This window comes from Schistocerca americana, chromosome 2, assembly GCF_021461395.2.
Source record: "Schistocerca americana isolate TAMUIC-IGC-003095 chromosome 2, iqSchAmer2.1, whole genome shotgun sequence".
Lineage (NCBI taxonomy): Eukaryota > Metazoa > Arthropoda > Insecta > Orthoptera > Acrididae > Schistocerca > Schistocerca americana.
The window spans coordinates 194427544-194441735 of NC_060120.1; the positions used below are offsets into that span (position 1 = coordinate 194427544).

General features: G+C 54.8%; 34 non-coding genes across 34 annotated transcripts; 7 read left to right on the plus strand and 27 right to left on the minus strand.

The window, feature by feature from the left end:
- Window positions 1–234: 234 nt before the first annotated feature.
- On the minus strand, window positions 235–305 carry Trnag-gcc. Its single transcript has one exon. It is a non-coding gene; the product is annotated as a tRNA-Gly (tRNA).
- A 341-nt stretch (window positions 306–646) lies between these two features.
- On the plus strand, window positions 647–718 carry Trnag-ucc. Its single transcript has one exon. It is a non-coding gene; the product is annotated as a tRNA-Gly (tRNA).
- A 586-nt stretch (window positions 719–1304) lies between these two features.
- Window positions 1305–1378, minus strand: Trnai-aau. Its single transcript has one exon. It is a non-coding gene; the product is annotated as a tRNA-Ile (tRNA).
- A 198-nt stretch (window positions 1379–1576) lies between these two features.
- On the minus strand, window positions 1577–1648 carry Trnae-uuc. The gene has a single exon. It is a non-coding gene; the product is annotated as a tRNA-Glu (tRNA).
- Window positions 1649–1929: 281 nt separating this feature from the next.
- On the minus strand, window positions 1930–2002 carry Trnam-cau. The gene has a single exon. It is a non-coding gene; the product is annotated as a tRNA-Met (tRNA).
- A 293-nt stretch (window positions 2003–2295) lies between these two features.
- On the minus strand, window positions 2296–2366 carry Trnag-gcc. The gene has a single exon. It is a non-coding gene; the product is annotated as a tRNA-Gly (tRNA).
- A 341-nt stretch (window positions 2367–2707) lies between these two features.
- Window positions 2708–2779, plus strand: Trnag-ucc. The gene has a single exon. It is a non-coding gene; the product is annotated as a tRNA-Gly (tRNA).
- Window positions 2780–3365: 586 nt separating this feature from the next.
- Window positions 3366–3439, minus strand: Trnai-aau. Its single transcript has one exon. It is a non-coding gene; the product is annotated as a tRNA-Ile (tRNA).
- Window positions 3440–3637: 198 nt separating this feature from the next.
- Window positions 3638–3709, minus strand: Trnae-uuc. Its single transcript has one exon. It is a non-coding gene; the product is annotated as a tRNA-Glu (tRNA).
- Window positions 3710–3990: 281 nt separating this feature from the next.
- Trnam-cau lies at window positions 3991–4063 on the minus strand. The gene has a single exon. It is a non-coding gene; the product is annotated as a tRNA-Met (tRNA).
- A 293-nt stretch (window positions 4064–4356) lies between these two features.
- On the minus strand, window positions 4357–4427 carry Trnag-gcc. Its single transcript has one exon. It is a non-coding gene; the product is annotated as a tRNA-Gly (tRNA).
- Window positions 4428–4768: 341 nt separating this feature from the next.
- Trnag-ucc lies at window positions 4769–4840 on the plus strand. The gene has a single exon. It is a non-coding gene; the product is annotated as a tRNA-Gly (tRNA).
- Window positions 4841–5426: 586 nt separating this feature from the next.
- Window positions 5427–5500, minus strand: Trnai-aau. Its single transcript has one exon. It is a non-coding gene; the product is annotated as a tRNA-Ile (tRNA).
- Window positions 5501–5698: 198 nt separating this feature from the next.
- On the minus strand, window positions 5699–5770 carry Trnae-uuc. Its single transcript has one exon. It is a non-coding gene; the product is annotated as a tRNA-Glu (tRNA).
- Window positions 5771–6051: 281 nt separating this feature from the next.
- Trnam-cau lies at window positions 6052–6124 on the minus strand. The gene has a single exon. It is a non-coding gene; the product is annotated as a tRNA-Met (tRNA).
- A 293-nt stretch (window positions 6125–6417) lies between these two features.
- Window positions 6418–6488, minus strand: Trnag-gcc. Its single transcript has one exon. It is a non-coding gene; the product is annotated as a tRNA-Gly (tRNA).
- Window positions 6489–6829: 341 nt separating this feature from the next.
- On the plus strand, window positions 6830–6901 carry Trnag-ucc. Its single transcript has one exon. It is a non-coding gene; the product is annotated as a tRNA-Gly (tRNA).
- Window positions 6902–7487: 586 nt separating this feature from the next.
- Trnai-aau lies at window positions 7488–7561 on the minus strand. The gene has a single exon. It is a non-coding gene; the product is annotated as a tRNA-Ile (tRNA).
- Window positions 7562–7759: 198 nt separating this feature from the next.
- Window positions 7760–7831, minus strand: Trnae-uuc. Its single transcript has one exon. It is a non-coding gene; the product is annotated as a tRNA-Glu (tRNA).
- A 281-nt stretch (window positions 7832–8112) lies between these two features.
- On the minus strand, window positions 8113–8185 carry Trnam-cau. The gene has a single exon. It is a non-coding gene; the product is annotated as a tRNA-Met (tRNA).
- Window positions 8186–8478: 293 nt separating this feature from the next.
- Trnag-gcc lies at window positions 8479–8549 on the minus strand. The gene has a single exon. It is a non-coding gene; the product is annotated as a tRNA-Gly (tRNA).
- Window positions 8550–8890: 341 nt separating this feature from the next.
- On the plus strand, window positions 8891–8962 carry Trnag-ucc. Its single transcript has one exon. It is a non-coding gene; the product is annotated as a tRNA-Gly (tRNA).
- A 586-nt stretch (window positions 8963–9548) lies between these two features.
- Trnai-aau lies at window positions 9549–9622 on the minus strand. The gene has a single exon. It is a non-coding gene; the product is annotated as a tRNA-Ile (tRNA).
- Window positions 9623–9820: 198 nt separating this feature from the next.
- Trnae-uuc lies at window positions 9821–9892 on the minus strand. The gene has a single exon. It is a non-coding gene; the product is annotated as a tRNA-Glu (tRNA).
- A 281-nt stretch (window positions 9893–10173) lies between these two features.
- Window positions 10174–10246, minus strand: Trnam-cau. Its single transcript has one exon. It is a non-coding gene; the product is annotated as a tRNA-Met (tRNA).
- A 293-nt stretch (window positions 10247–10539) lies between these two features.
- Window positions 10540–10610, minus strand: Trnag-gcc. Its single transcript has one exon. It is a non-coding gene; the product is annotated as a tRNA-Gly (tRNA).
- Window positions 10611–10951: 341 nt separating this feature from the next.
- On the plus strand, window positions 10952–11023 carry Trnag-ucc. Its single transcript has one exon. It is a non-coding gene; the product is annotated as a tRNA-Gly (tRNA).
- A 586-nt stretch (window positions 11024–11609) lies between these two features.
- Window positions 11610–11683, minus strand: Trnai-aau. The gene has a single exon. It is a non-coding gene; the product is annotated as a tRNA-Ile (tRNA).
- A 198-nt stretch (window positions 11684–11881) lies between these two features.
- Window positions 11882–11953, minus strand: Trnae-uuc. The gene has a single exon. It is a non-coding gene; the product is annotated as a tRNA-Glu (tRNA).
- Window positions 11954–12234: 281 nt separating this feature from the next.
- Trnam-cau lies at window positions 12235–12307 on the minus strand. Its single transcript has one exon. It is a non-coding gene; the product is annotated as a tRNA-Met (tRNA).
- A 293-nt stretch (window positions 12308–12600) lies between these two features.
- Trnag-gcc lies at window positions 12601–12671 on the minus strand. Its single transcript has one exon. It is a non-coding gene; the product is annotated as a tRNA-Gly (tRNA).
- A 341-nt stretch (window positions 12672–13012) lies between these two features.
- Trnag-ucc lies at window positions 13013–13084 on the plus strand. The gene has a single exon. It is a non-coding gene; the product is annotated as a tRNA-Gly (tRNA).
- Window positions 13085–13670: 586 nt separating this feature from the next.
- Window positions 13671–13744, minus strand: Trnai-aau. The gene has a single exon. It is a non-coding gene; the product is annotated as a tRNA-Ile (tRNA).
- Window positions 13745–13942: 198 nt separating this feature from the next.
- Window positions 13943–14014, minus strand: Trnae-uuc. Its single transcript has one exon. It is a non-coding gene; the product is annotated as a tRNA-Glu (tRNA).
- Window positions 14015–14192: the final 178 nt, after the last annotated feature.

Below are 14192 nucleotides of genomic sequence, written 5' to 3' on the forward strand. Positions count from 1 at the left end.
TGCACTCCCTGGCTCATTTTTTCTGTTGCTACACGTGCATTCACGGCGCGGCAGGCAACTTGCGATGCTAGGCCGACGCCAGTATGTACAATAGCACGCAGGAGTCCAAACGAGCAGTCGTCCGCGCTGCATGATTGGTTCTTTCCACACGGAATCCCGCGGTTCATTCTCATGGCTCACGCAGTTCGAGTGCGAAAGACACGCAGCACCCCTACCGGAGAAAAAACAAAATGATGCATCGGCCGGGAATCGAACCCGGGCCGCCCGCGTGGCAGGCGAGCATTCTACCACTGAACCACCGATGCTCGGGCCAGCGGTACCTTCACGCTGCTTCCCGAGCAGATGTCTCAAGGGAAAGTGGGACTGCCGTCAAGCGCCGTAGCATTCTGTGGAGAAGATGCTGCAGACGCTGAATCCTGCACTGCACTGCTTAAAGATGCCGCCAGAACGCGGTCCTCTGCGTACTCTTGCGCCGCCGGCGCCGACTCTTGCCAAAGGATGCGAAATGTGCGCGGATACGCTGTCCGAATGCGTCTGGATGTGCTCCCCTAGCCTGCCTCGAAATGCGCCTGCCGGGTACGATCACCTTCGGCCGCTGCCGACAGGCGGGAAGCCGACTCAGCGCGGTGGCGGGGCGCTCGCTTGTGCGGTGGTGGTGTAATGGTCAGCATAGTTGCCTTCCAAGCAGTTGATCCGGGTTCGATTCCCGGCCACCGCAGCAGGCTTTTAATTTCGCGTATGAGTACTTTTGCCACGCGCTCTTAAACTATTGTTTTTTCGCCCTCTTACTCGCTGCATACCAGCCCTTAGTGTGTCTCGACTTGTCTCGACTTTGCTCAGCTGACGCGAGAGCTGACGCTCTCAAATCGGCCTATATCAAAACGACAAGCACGAGAAACGACTGAGAGAGGTAAGGAGAGGCGAGGCGAGGCGATGGACACACAGCACGCCCCCTTCATTTCACGGTGGCGTCTCCCTGGCCGAATCGGGCTGTAGCTCCGAAAACAAAGGAGAAACAAAAATAGGAAGTAAAACTGCCAATACTGCCCTGTGTTCCCATGCGCTCACCCGCCCAAGTACTGACAAGGGCCAAAGTTGTTACGCATCGGCAATCGGACATTTTCTTTCATTTTCTCTAACCAGTGTATTCAAGATATTATGGCCATTGCCGAGTGAATGCTGTAGTGCTTCCCGACGAGTCGGGTTCGGATCCTCTGTCAACTTCCACGCAGGGTGATGATCATTTGGTCATCACACTCGCCAGCTGAAATCGGCGCTGCCTTTTCGCAGTAGTAAAAGAGAAGTGGCCCGTGGGGGGATCGAACCCACGACCTTCGCGTTATTAGCACGACGCTCTAACCAACTGAGCTAACGGGCCTCGGCAGATGCAGTTGCTCAGCCCTACGCTGGAATCAGGTGGCATGAAGCCATACACCATTCCTATGGTCGTCGTGTGTCTGCTTCCCTAGTCTATATTCTGCTGACGGTCACGAAACAGTAGCTATATTGCGAGCAGGACGGGAAACGGCCGCTCGGACAGCTCAAACTTGTCACGATTCGTGTGGAAAAAATTCCGTTCCGGTACCGGGAATCGAACCCGGGCCTCCTGGGTGAAAGCCAGGTATCCTAGCCACTAGACCACACCGGATGCGGCCGTTTCATTCGACCGTTCGTACGGTCGCTTGCCGCATTGTCGCTCTCTTTGCGAGCATCTTTGCACATACTGACTGGCAAGGCGCGCACCTCAAACGTCGCAGAGCAATGCTTTTGGCTTCATGCTCTGCTGGGAGAAGAGGAATAGGGAAGCTGTATGTAGCAATAACAGGAAGTAAACATTTTCCCGCTGAAGCGTTGAAACGTTGCGGATAACAAACAAGAAATAAGCTGGCGCCCTAGCAACAGCACCACCTTCAGTCACAGAAAATTAGATGCCCCGGGTGAGGATCGAACTCACGACCTTAAGATTATGAGACTTACGCGCTGCCTACTGCGCTACCGAGGCAGGCGATCGTTAGACCTTCTGGAATCTTGGTAAGTACCGAATACAAGTGGTAGAGAGTCTGCACTCCCTGGCTCATTTTTTCTGTTGCTACACGTGCATTCACGGCGCGGCAGGCAACTTGCGATGCTAGGCCGACGCCAGTATGTACAATAGCACGCAGGAGTCCAAACGAGCAGTCGTCCGCGCTGCATGATTGGTTCTTTCCACACGGAATCCCGCGGTTCATTCTCATGGCTCACGCAGTTCGAGTGCGAAAGACACGCAGCACCCCTACCGGAGAAAAAACAAAATGATGCATCGGCCGGGAATCGAACCCGGGCCGCCCGCGTGGCAGGCGAGCATTCTACCACTGAACCACCGATGCTCGGGCCAGCGGTACCTTCACGCTGCTTCCCGAGCAGATGTCTCAAGGGAAAGTGGGACTGCCGTCAAGCGCCGTAGCATTCTGTGGAGAAGATGCTGCAGACGCTGAATCCTGCACTGCACTGCTTAAAGATGCCGCCAGAACGCGGTCCTCTGCGTACTCTTGCGCCGCCGGCGCCGACTCTTGCCAAAGGATGCGAAATGTGCGCGGATACGCTGTCCGAATGCGTCTGGATGTGCTCCCCTAGCCTGCCTCGAAATGCGCCTGCCGGGTACGATCACCTTCGGCCGCTGCCGACAGGCGGGAAGCCGACTCAGCGCGGTGGCGGGGCGCTCGCTTGTGCGGTGGTGGTGTAATGGTCAGCATAGTTGCCTTCCAAGCAGTTGATCCGGGTTCGATTCCCGGCCACCGCAGCAGGCTTTTAATTTCGCGTATGAGTACTTTTGCCACGCGCTCTTAAACTATTGTTTTTTCGCCCTCTTACTCGCTGCATACCAGCCCTTAGTGTGTCTCGACTTGTCTCGACTTTGCTCAGCTGACGCGAGAGCTGACGCTCTCAAATCGGCCTATATCAAAACGACAAGCACGAGAAACGACTGAGAGAGGTAAGGAGAGGCGAGGCGAGGCGATGGACACACAGCACGCCCCCTTCATTTCACGGTGGCGTCTCCCTGGCCGAATCGGGCTGTAGCTCCGAAAACAAAGGAGAAACAAAAATAGGAAGTAAAACTGCCAATACTGCCCTGTGTTCCCATGCGCTCACCCGCCCAAGTACTGACAAGGGCCAAAGTTGTTACGCATCGGCAATCGGACATTTTCTTTCATTTTCTCTAACCAGTGTATTCAAGATATTATGGCCATTGCCGAGTGAATGCTGTAGTGCTTCCCGACGAGTCGGGTTCGGATCCTCTGTCAACTTCCACGCAGGGTGATGATCATTTGGTCATCACACTCGCCAGCTGAAATCGGCGCTGCCTTTTCGCAGTAGTAAAAGAGAAGTGGCCCGTGGGGGGATCGAACCCACGACCTTCGCGTTATTAGCACGACGCTCTAACCAACTGAGCTAACGGGCCTCGGCAGATGCAGTTGCTCAGCCCTACGCTGGAATCAGGTGGCATGAAGCCATACACCATTCCTATGGTCGTCGTGTGTCTGCTTCCCTAGTCTATATTCTGCTGACGGTCACGAAACAGTAGCTATATTGCGAGCAGGACGGGAAACGGCCGCTCGGACAGCTCAAACTTGTCACGATTCGTGTGGAAAAAATTCCGTTCCGGTACCGGGAATCGAACCCGGGCCTCCTGGGTGAAAGCCAGGTATCCTAGCCACTAGACCACACCGGATGCGGCCGTTTCATTCGACCGTTCGTACGGTCGCTTGCCGCATTGTCGCTCTCTTTGCGAGCATCTTTGCACATACTGACTGGCAAGGCGCGCACCTCAAACGTCGCAGAGCAATGCTTTTGGCTTCATGCTCTGCTGGGAGAAGAGGAATAGGGAAGCTGTATGTAGCAATAACAGGAAGTAAACATTTTCCCGCTGAAGCGTTGAAACGTTGCGGATAACAAACAAGAAATAAGCTGGCGCCCTAGCAACAGCACCACCTTCAGTCACAGAAAATTAGATGCCCCGGGTGAGGATCGAACTCACGACCTTAAGATTATGAGACTTACGCGCTGCCTACTGCGCTACCGAGGCAGGCGATCGTTAGACCTTCTGGAATCTTGGTAAGTACCGAATACAAGTGGTAGAGAGTCTGCACTCCCTGGCTCATTTTTTCTGTTGCTACACGTGCATTCACGGCGCGGCAGGCAACTTGCGATGCTAGGCCGACGCCAGTATGTACAATAGCACGCAGGAGTCCAAACGAGCAGTCGTCCGCGCTGCATGATTGGTTCTTTCCACACGGAATCCCGCGGTTCATTCTCATGGCTCACGCAGTTCGAGTGCGAAAGACACGCAGCACCCCTACCGGAGAAAAAACAAAATGATGCATCGGCCGGGAATCGAACCCGGGCCGCCCGCGTGGCAGGCGAGCATTCTACCACTGAACCACCGATGCTCGGGCCAGCGGTACCTTCACGCTGCTTCCCGAGCAGATGTCTCAAGGGAAAGTGGGACTGCCGTCAAGCGCCGTAGCATTCTGTGGAGAAGATGCTGCAGACGCTGAATCCTGCACTGCACTGCTTAAAGATGCCGCCAGAACGCGGTCCTCTGCGTACTCTTGCGCCGCCGGCGCCGACTCTTGCCAAAGGATGCGAAATGTGCGCGGATACGCTGTCCGAATGCGTCTGGATGTGCTCCCCTAGCCTGCCTCGAAATGCGCCTGCCGGGTACGATCACCTTCGGCCGCTGCCGACAGGCGGGAAGCCGACTCAGCGCGGTGGCGGGGCGCTCGCTTGTGCGGTGGTGGTGTAATGGTCAGCATAGTTGCCTTCCAAGCAGTTGATCCGGGTTCGATTCCCGGCCACCGCAGCAGGCTTTTAATTTCGCGTATGAGTACTTTTGCCACGCGCTCTTAAACTATTGTTTTTTCGCCCTCTTACTCGCTGCATACCAGCCCTTAGTGTGTCTCGACTTGTCTCGACTTTGCTCAGCTGACGCGAGAGCTGACGCTCTCAAATCGGCCTATATCAAAACGACAAGCACGAGAAACGACTGAGAGAGGTAAGGAGAGGCGAGGCGAGGCGATGGACACACAGCACGCCCCCTTCATTTCACGGTGGCGTCTCCCTGGCCGAATCGGGCTGTAGCTCCGAAAACAAAGGAGAAACAAAAATAGGAAGTAAAACTGCCAATACTGCCCTGTGTTCCCATGCGCTCACCCGCCCAAGTACTGACAAGGGCCAAAGTTGTTACGCATCGGCAATCGGACATTTTCTTTCATTTTCTCTAACCAGTGTATTCAAGATATTATGGCCATTGCCGAGTGAATGCTGTAGTGCTTCCCGACGAGTCGGGTTCGGATCCTCTGTCAACTTCCACGCAGGGTGATGATCATTTGGTCATCACACTCGCCAGCTGAAATCGGCGCTGCCTTTTCGCAGTAGTAAAAGAGAAGTGGCCCGTGGGGGGATCGAACCCACGACCTTCGCGTTATTAGCACGACGCTCTAACCAACTGAGCTAACGGGCCTCGGCAGATGCAGTTGCTCAGCCCTACGCTGGAATCAGGTGGCATGAAGCCATACACCATTCCTATGGTCGTCGTGTGTCTGCTTCCCTAGTCTATATTCTGCTGACGGTCACGAAACAGTAGCTATATTGCGAGCAGGACGGGAAACGGCCGCTCGGACAGCTCAAACTTGTCACGATTCGTGTGGAAAAAATTCCGTTCCGGTACCGGGAATCGAACCCGGGCCTCCTGGGTGAAAGCCAGGTATCCTAGCCACTAGACCACACCGGATGCGGCCGTTTCATTCGACCGTTCGTACGGTCGCTTGCCGCATTGTCGCTCTCTTTGCGAGCATCTTTGCACATACTGACTGGCAAGGCGCGCACCTCAAACGTCGCAGAGCAATGCTTTTGGCTTCATGCTCTGCTGGGAGAAGAGGAATAGGGAAGCTGTATGTAGCAATAACAGGAAGTAAACATTTTCCCGCTGAAGCGTTGAAACGTTGCGGATAACAAACAAGAAATAAGCTGGCGCCCTAGCAACAGCACCACCTTCAGTCACAGAAAATTAGATGCCCCGGGTGAGGATCGAACTCACGACCTTAAGATTATGAGACTTACGCGCTGCCTACTGCGCTACCGAGGCAGGCGATCGTTAGACCTTCTGGAATCTTGGTAAGTACCGAATACAAGTGGTAGAGAGTCTGCACTCCCTGGCTCATTTTTTCTGTTGCTACACGTGCATTCACGGCGCGGCAGGCAACTTGCGATGCTAGGCCGACGCCAGTATGTACAATAGCACGCAGGAGTCCAAACGAGCAGTCGTCCGCGCTGCATGATTGGTTCTTTCCACACGGAATCCCGCGGTTCATTCTCATGGCTCACGCAGTTCGAGTGCGAAAGACACGCAGCACCCCTACCGGAGAAAAAACAAAATGATGCATCGGCCGGGAATCGAACCCGGGCCGCCCGCGTGGCAGGCGAGCATTCTACCACTGAACCACCGATGCTCGGGCCAGCGGTACCTTCACGCTGCTTCCCGAGCAGATGTCTCAAGGGAAAGTGGGACTGCCGTCAAGCGCCGTAGCATTCTGTGGAGAAGATGCTGCAGACGCTGAATCCTGCACTGCACTGCTTAAAGATGCCGCCAGAACGCGGTCCTCTGCGTACTCTTGCGCCGCCGGCGCCGACTCTTGCCAAAGGATGCGAAATGTGCGCGGATACGCTGTCCGAATGCGTCTGGATGTGCTCCCCTAGCCTGCCTCGAAATGCGCCTGCCGGGTACGATCACCTTCGGCCGCTGCCGACAGGCGGGAAGCCGACTCAGCGCGGTGGCGGGGCGCTCGCTTGTGCGGTGGTGGTGTAATGGTCAGCATAGTTGCCTTCCAAGCAGTTGATCCGGGTTCGATTCCCGGCCACCGCAGCAGGCTTTTAATTTCGCGTATGAGTACTTTTGCCACGCGCTCTTAAACTATTGTTTTTTCGCCCTCTTACTCGCTGCATACCAGCCCTTAGTGTGTCTCGACTTGTCTCGACTTTGCTCAGCTGACGCGAGAGCTGACGCTCTCAAATCGGCCTATATCAAAACGACAAGCACGAGAAACGACTGAGAGAGGTAAGGAGAGGCGAGGCGAGGCGATGGACACACAGCACGCCCCCTTCATTTCACGGTGGCGTCTCCCTGGCCGAATCGGGCTGTAGCTCCGAAAACAAAGGAGAAACAAAAATAGGAAGTAAAACTGCCAATACTGCCCTGTGTTCCCATGCGCTCACCCGCCCAAGTACTGACAAGGGCCAAAGTTGTTACGCATCGGCAATCGGACATTTTCTTTCATTTTCTCTAACCAGTGTATTCAAGATATTATGGCCATTGCCGAGTGAATGCTGTAGTGCTTCCCGACGAGTCGGGTTCGGATCCTCTGTCAACTTCCACGCAGGGTGATGATCATTTGGTCATCACACTCGCCAGCTGAAATCGGCGCTGCCTTTTCGCAGTAGTAAAAGAGAAGTGGCCCGTGGGGGGATCGAACCCACGACCTTCGCGTTATTAGCACGACGCTCTAACCAACTGAGCTAACGGGCGTCGGCAGATGCAGTTGCTCAGCCCTACGCTGGAATCAGGTGGCATGAAGCCATACACCATTCCTATGGTCGTCGTGTGTCTGCTTCCCTAGTCTATATTCTGCTGACGGTCACGAAACAGTAGCTATATTGCGAGCAGGACGGGAAACGGCCGCTCGGACAGCTCAAACTTGTCACGATTCGTGTGGAAAAAATTCCGTTCCGGTACCGGGAATCGAACCCGGGCCTCCTGGGTGAAAGCCAGGTATCCTAGCCACTAGACCACACCGGATGCGGCCGTTTCATTCGACCGTTCGTACGGTCGCTTGCCGCATTGTCGCTCTCTTTGCGAGCATCTTTGCACATACTGACTGGCAAGGCGCGCACCTCAAACGTCGCAGAGCAATGCTTTTGGCTTCATGCTCTGCTGGGAGAAGAGGAATAGGGAAGCTGTATGTAGCAATAACAGGAAGTAAACATTTTCCCGCTGAAGCGTTGAAACGTTGCGGATAACAAACAAGAAATAAGCTGGCGCCCTAGCAACAGCACCACCTTCAGTCACAGAAAATTAGATGCCCCGGGTGAGGATCGAACTCACGACCTTAAGATTATGAGACTTACGCGCTGCCTACTGCGCTACCGAGGCAGGCGATCGTTAGACCTTCTGGAATCTTGGTAAGTACCGAATACAAGTGGTAGAGAGTCTGCACTCCCTGGCTCATTTTTTCTGTTGCTACACGTGCATTCACGGCGCGGCAGGCAACTTGCGATGCTAGGCCGACGCCAGTATGTACAATAGCACGCAGGAGTCCAAACGAGCAGTCGTCCGCGCTGCATGATTGGTTCTTTCCACACGGAATCCCGCGGTTCATTCTCATGGCTCACGCAGTTCGAGTGCGAAAGACACGCAGCACCCCTACCGGAGAAAAAACAAAATGATGCATCGGCCGGGAATCGAACCCGGGCCGCCCGCGTGGCAGGCGAGCATTCTACCACTGAACCACCGATGCTCGGGCCAGCGGTACCTTCACGCTGCTTCCCGAGCAGATGTCTCAAGGGAAAGTGGGACTGCCGTCAAGCGCCGTAGCATTCTGTGGAGAAGATGCTGCAGACGCTGAATCCTGCACTGCACTGCTTAAAGATGCCGCCAGAACGCGGTCCTCTGCGTACTCTTGCGCCGCCGGCGCCGACTCTTGCCAAAGGATGCGAAATGTGCGCGGATACGCTGTCCGAATGCGTCTGGATGTGCTCCCCTAGCCTGCCTCGAAATGCGCCTGCCGGGTACGATCACCTTCGGCCGCTGCCGACAGGCGGGAAGCCGACTCAGCGCGGTGGCGGGGCGCTCGCTTGTGCGGTGGTGGTGTAATGGTCAGCATAGTTGCCTTCCAAGCAGTTGATCCGGGTTCGATTCCCGGCCACCGCAGCAGGCTTTTAATTTCGCGTATGAGTACTTTTGCCACGCGCTCTTAAACTATTGTTTTTTCGCCCTCTTACTCGCTGCATACCAGCCCTTAGTGTGTCTCGACTTGTCTCGACTTTGCTCAGCTGACGCGAGAGCTGACGCTCTCAAATCGGCCTATATCAAAACGACAAGCACGAGAAACGACTGAGAGAGGTAAGGAGAGGCGAGGCGAGGCGATGGACACACAGCACGCCCCCTTCATTTCACGGTGGCGTCTCCCTGGCCGAATCGGGCTGTAGCTCCGAAAACAAAGGAGAAACAAAAATAGGAAGTAAAACTGCCAATACTGCCCTGTGTTCCCATGCGCTCACCCGCCCAAGTACTGACAAGGGCCAAAGTTGTTACGCATCGGCAATCGGACATTTTCTTTCATTTTCTCTAACCAGTGTATTCAAGATATTATGGCCATTGCCGAGTGAATGCTGTAGTGCTTCCTGACGAGTCGGGTTCGGATCCTCTGTCAACTTCCACGCAGGGTGATGATCATTTGGTCATCACACTCGCCAGCTGAAATCGGCGCTGCCTTTTCGCAGTAGTAAAAGAGAAGTGGCCCGTGGGGGGATCGAACCCACGACCTTCGCGTTATTAGCACGACGCTCTAACCAACTGAGCTAACGGGCCTCGGCAGATGCAGTTGCTCAGCCCTACGCTGGAATCAGGTGGCATGAAGCCATACACCATTCCTATGGTCGTCGTGTGTCTGCTTCCCTAGTCTATATTCTGCTGACGGTCACGAAACAGTAGCTATATTGCGAGCAGGACGGGAAACGGCCGCTCGGACAGCTCAAACTTGTCACGATTCGTGTGGAAAAAATTCCGTTCCGGTACCGGGAATCGAACCCGGGCCTCCTGGGTGAAAGCCAGGTATCCTAGCCACTAGACCACACCGGATGCGGCCGTTTCATTCGACCGTTCGTACGGTCGCTTGCCGCATTGTCGCTCTCTTTGCGAGCATCTTTGCACATACTGACTGGCAAGGCGCGCACCTCAAACGTCGCAGAGCAATGCTTTTGGCTTCATGCTCTGCTGGGAGAAGAGGAATAGGGAAGCTGTATGTAGCAATAACAGGAAGTAAACATTTTCCCGCTGAAGCGTTGAAACGTTGCGGATAACAAACAAGAAATAAGTTGGCGCCCTAGCAACAGCACCACCTTCAGTCACAGAAAATTAGATGCCCCGGGTGAGGATCGAACTCACGACCTTAAGATTATGAGACTTACGCGCTGCCTACTGCGCTACCGAGGCAGGCGATCGTTAGACCTTCTGGAATCTTGGTAAGTACCGAATACAAGTGGTAGAGAGTCTGCACTCCCTGGCTCATTTTTTCTGTTGCTACACGTGCATTCACGGCGCGGCAGGCAACTTGCGATGCTAGGCCGACGCCAGTATGTACAATAGCACGCAGGAGTCCAAACGAGCAGTCGTCCGCGCTGCATGATTGGTTCTTTCCACACGGAATCCCGCGGTTCATTCTCATGGCTCACGCAGTTCGAGTGCGAAAGACACGCAGCACCCCTACCGGAGAAAAAACAAAATGATGCATCGGCCGGGAATCGAACCCGGGCCGCCCGCGTGGCAGGCGAGCATTCTACCACTGAACCACCGATGCTCGGGCCAGCGGTACCTTCACGCTGCTTCCCGAGCAGATGTCTCAAGGGAAAGTGGGACTGCCGTCAAGCGCCGTAGCATTCTGTGGAGAAGATGCTGCAGACGCTGAATCCTGCACTGCACTGCTTAAAGATGCCGCCAGAACGCGGTCCTCTGCGTACTCTTGCGCCGCCGGCGCCGACTCTTGCCAAAGGATGCGAAATGTGCGCGGATACGCTGTCCGAATGCGTCTGGATGTGCTCCCCTAGCCTGCCTCGAAATGCGCCTGCCGGGTACGATCACCTTCGGCCGCTGCCGACAGGCGGGAAGCCGACTCAGCGCGGTGGCGGGGCGCTCGCTTGTGCGGTGGTGGTGTAATGGTCAGCATAGTTGCCTTCCAAGCAGTTGATCCGGGTTCGATTCCCGGCCACCGCAGCAGGCTTTTAATTTCGCGTATGAGTACTTTTGCCACGCGCTCTTAAACTATTGTTTTTTCGCCCTCTTACTCGCTGCATACCAGCCCTTAGTGTGTCTCGACTTGTCTCGACTTTGCTCAGCTGACGCGAGAGCTGACGCTCTCAAATCGGCCTATATCAAAACGACAAGCACGAGAAACGACTGAGAGAGGTAAGGAGAGGCGAGGCGAGGCGATGGACACACAGCACGCCCCCTTCATTTCACGGTGGCGTCTCCCTGGCCGAATCGGGCTGTAGCTCCGAAAACAAAGGAGAAACAAAAATAGGAAGTAAAACTGCCAATACTGCCCTGTGTTCCCATGCGCTCACCCGCCCAAGTACTGACAAGGGCCAAAGTTGTTACGCATCGGCAATCGGACATTTTCTTTCATTTTCTCTAACCAGTGTATTCAAGATATTATGGCCATTGCCGAGTGAATGCTGTAGTGCTTCCCGACGAGTCGGGTTCGGATCCTCTGTCAACTTCCACGCAGGGTGATGATCATTTGGTCATCACACTCGCCAGCTGAAATCGGCGCTGCCTTTTCGCAGTAGTAAAAGAGAAGTGGCCCGTGGGGGGATCGAACCCACGACCTTCGCGTTATTAGCACGACGCTCTAACCAACTGAGCTAACGGGCCTCGGCAGATGCAGTTGCTCAGCCCTACGCTGGAATCAGGTGGCATGAAGCCATACACCATTCCTATGGTCGTCGTGTGTCTGCTTCCCTAGTCTATATTCTGCTGACGGTCACGAAACAGTAGCTATATTGCGAGCAGGACGGGAAACGGCCGCTCGGACAGCTCAAACTTGTCACGATTCGTGTGGAAAAAATTCCGTTCCGGTACCGGGAATCGAACCCGGGCCTCCTGGGTGAAAGCCAGGTATCCTAGCCACTAGACCACACCGGATGCGGCCGTTTCATTCGACCGTTCGTACGGTCGCTTGCCGCATTGTCGCTCTCTTTGCGAGCATCTTTGCACATACTGACTGGCAAGGCGCGCACCTCAAACGTCGCAGAGCAATGCTTTTGGCTTCATGCTCTGCTGGGAGAAGAGGAATAGGGAAGCTGTATGTAGCAATAACAGGAAGTAAACATTTTCCCGCTGAAGCGTTGAAACGTTGCGGATAACAAACAAGAAATAAGCTGGCGCCCTAGCAACAGCACCACCTTCAGTCACAGAAAATTAGATGCCCCGGGTGAGGATCGAACTCACGACCTTAAGATTATGAGACTTACGCGCTGCCTACTGCGCTACCGAGGCAGGCGATCGTTAGACCTTCTGGAATCTTGGTAAGTACCGAATACAAGTGGTAGAGAGTCTGCACTCCCTGGCTCATTTTTTCTGTTGCTACACGTGCATTCACGGCGCGGCAGGCAACTTGCGATGCTAGGCCGACGCCAGTATGTACAATAGCACGCAGGAGTCCAAACGAGCAGTCGTCCGCGCTGCATGATTGGTTCTTTCCACACGGAATCCCGCGGTTCATTCTCATGGCTCACGCAGTTCGAGTGCGAAAGACACGCAGCACCCCTACCGGAGAAAAAACAAAATGATGCATCGGCCGGGAATCGAACCCGGGCCGCCCGCGTGGCAGGCGAGCATTCTACCACTGAACCACCGATGCTCGGGCCAGCGGTACCTTCACGCTGCTTCCCGAGCAGATGTCTCAAGGGAAAGTGGGACTGCCGTCAAGCGCCGTAGCATTCTGTGGAGAAGATGCTGCAGACGCTGAATCCTGCACTGCACTGCTTAAAGATGCCGCCAGAACGCGGTCCTCTGCGTACTCTTGCGCCGCCGGCGCCGACTCTTGCCAAAGGATGCGAAATGTGCGCGGATACGCTGTCCGAATGCGTCTGGATGTGCTCCCCTAGCCTGCCTCGAAATGCGCCTGCCGGGTACGATCACCTTCGGCCGCTGCCGACAGGCGGGAAGCCGACTCAGCGCGGTGGCGGGGCGCTCGCTTGTGCGGTGGTGGTGTAATGGTCAGCATAGTTGCCTTCCAAGCAGTTGATCCGGGTTCGATTCCCGGCCACCGCAGCAGGCTTTTAATTTCGCGTATGAGTACTTTTGCCACGCGCTCTTAAACTATTGTTTTTTCGCCCTCTTACTCGCTGCATACCAGCCCTTAGTGTGTCTCGACTTGTCTCGACTTTGCTCAGCTGACGCGAGAGCTGACGCTCTCAAATCGGCCTATATCAAAACGACAAGCACGAGAAACGACTGAGAGAGGTAAGGAGAGGCGAGGCGAGGCGATGGACACACAGCACGCCCCCTTCATTTCACGGTGGCGTCTCCCTGGCCGAATCGGGCTGTAGCTCCGAAAACAAAGGAGAAACAAAAATAGGAAGTAAAACTGCCAATACTGCCCTGTGTTCCCATGCGCTCACCCGCCCAAGTACTGACAAGGGCCAAAGTTGTTACGCATCGGCAATCGGACATTTTCTTTCATTTTCTCTAACCAGTGTATTCAAAATATTATGGCCATTGCCGAGTGAATGCTGTAGTGCTTCCCGACGAGTCGCGTTCGGATCCTCTGTCAACTTCCACGCAGGGTGATGATCATTTGGTCATCACACTCGCCAGCTGAAATCGGCGCTGCCTTTTCGCAGTAGTAAAAGAGAAGTGGCCCGTGGGGGGATCGAACCCACGACCTTCGCGTTATTAGCACGACGCTCTAACCAACTGAGCTAACGGGCCTCGGCAGATGCAGTTGCTCAGCCCTACGCTGGAATCAGGTGGCATGAAGCCATACACCATTCCTATGGTCGTCGTGTGTCTGCTTCCCTAGTCTATATTCTGCTGACGGTCACGAAACAGTAGCTATATTGCGAGCAGGACGGGAAACGGCCGCTCGGACAGCTCAAACTTGTCACGATTCGTGTGGAAAAAATTCCGTTCCGGTACCGGGAATCGAACCCGGGCCTCCTGGGTGAAAGCCAGGTATCCTAGCCACTAGACCACACCGGATGCGGCCGTTTCATTCGACCGTTCGTACGGTCGCTTGCCGCATTGTCGCTCTCTTTGCGAGCATCTTTGCACATACTGACTGGCAAGGCGCGCACCTCAAACGTCGCAGAGCAATGCTTTTGGCTTCATGCTCTGCTGGGAGAAGAGGAATAGGGAAGCTGTATGTAGCAATAACAGG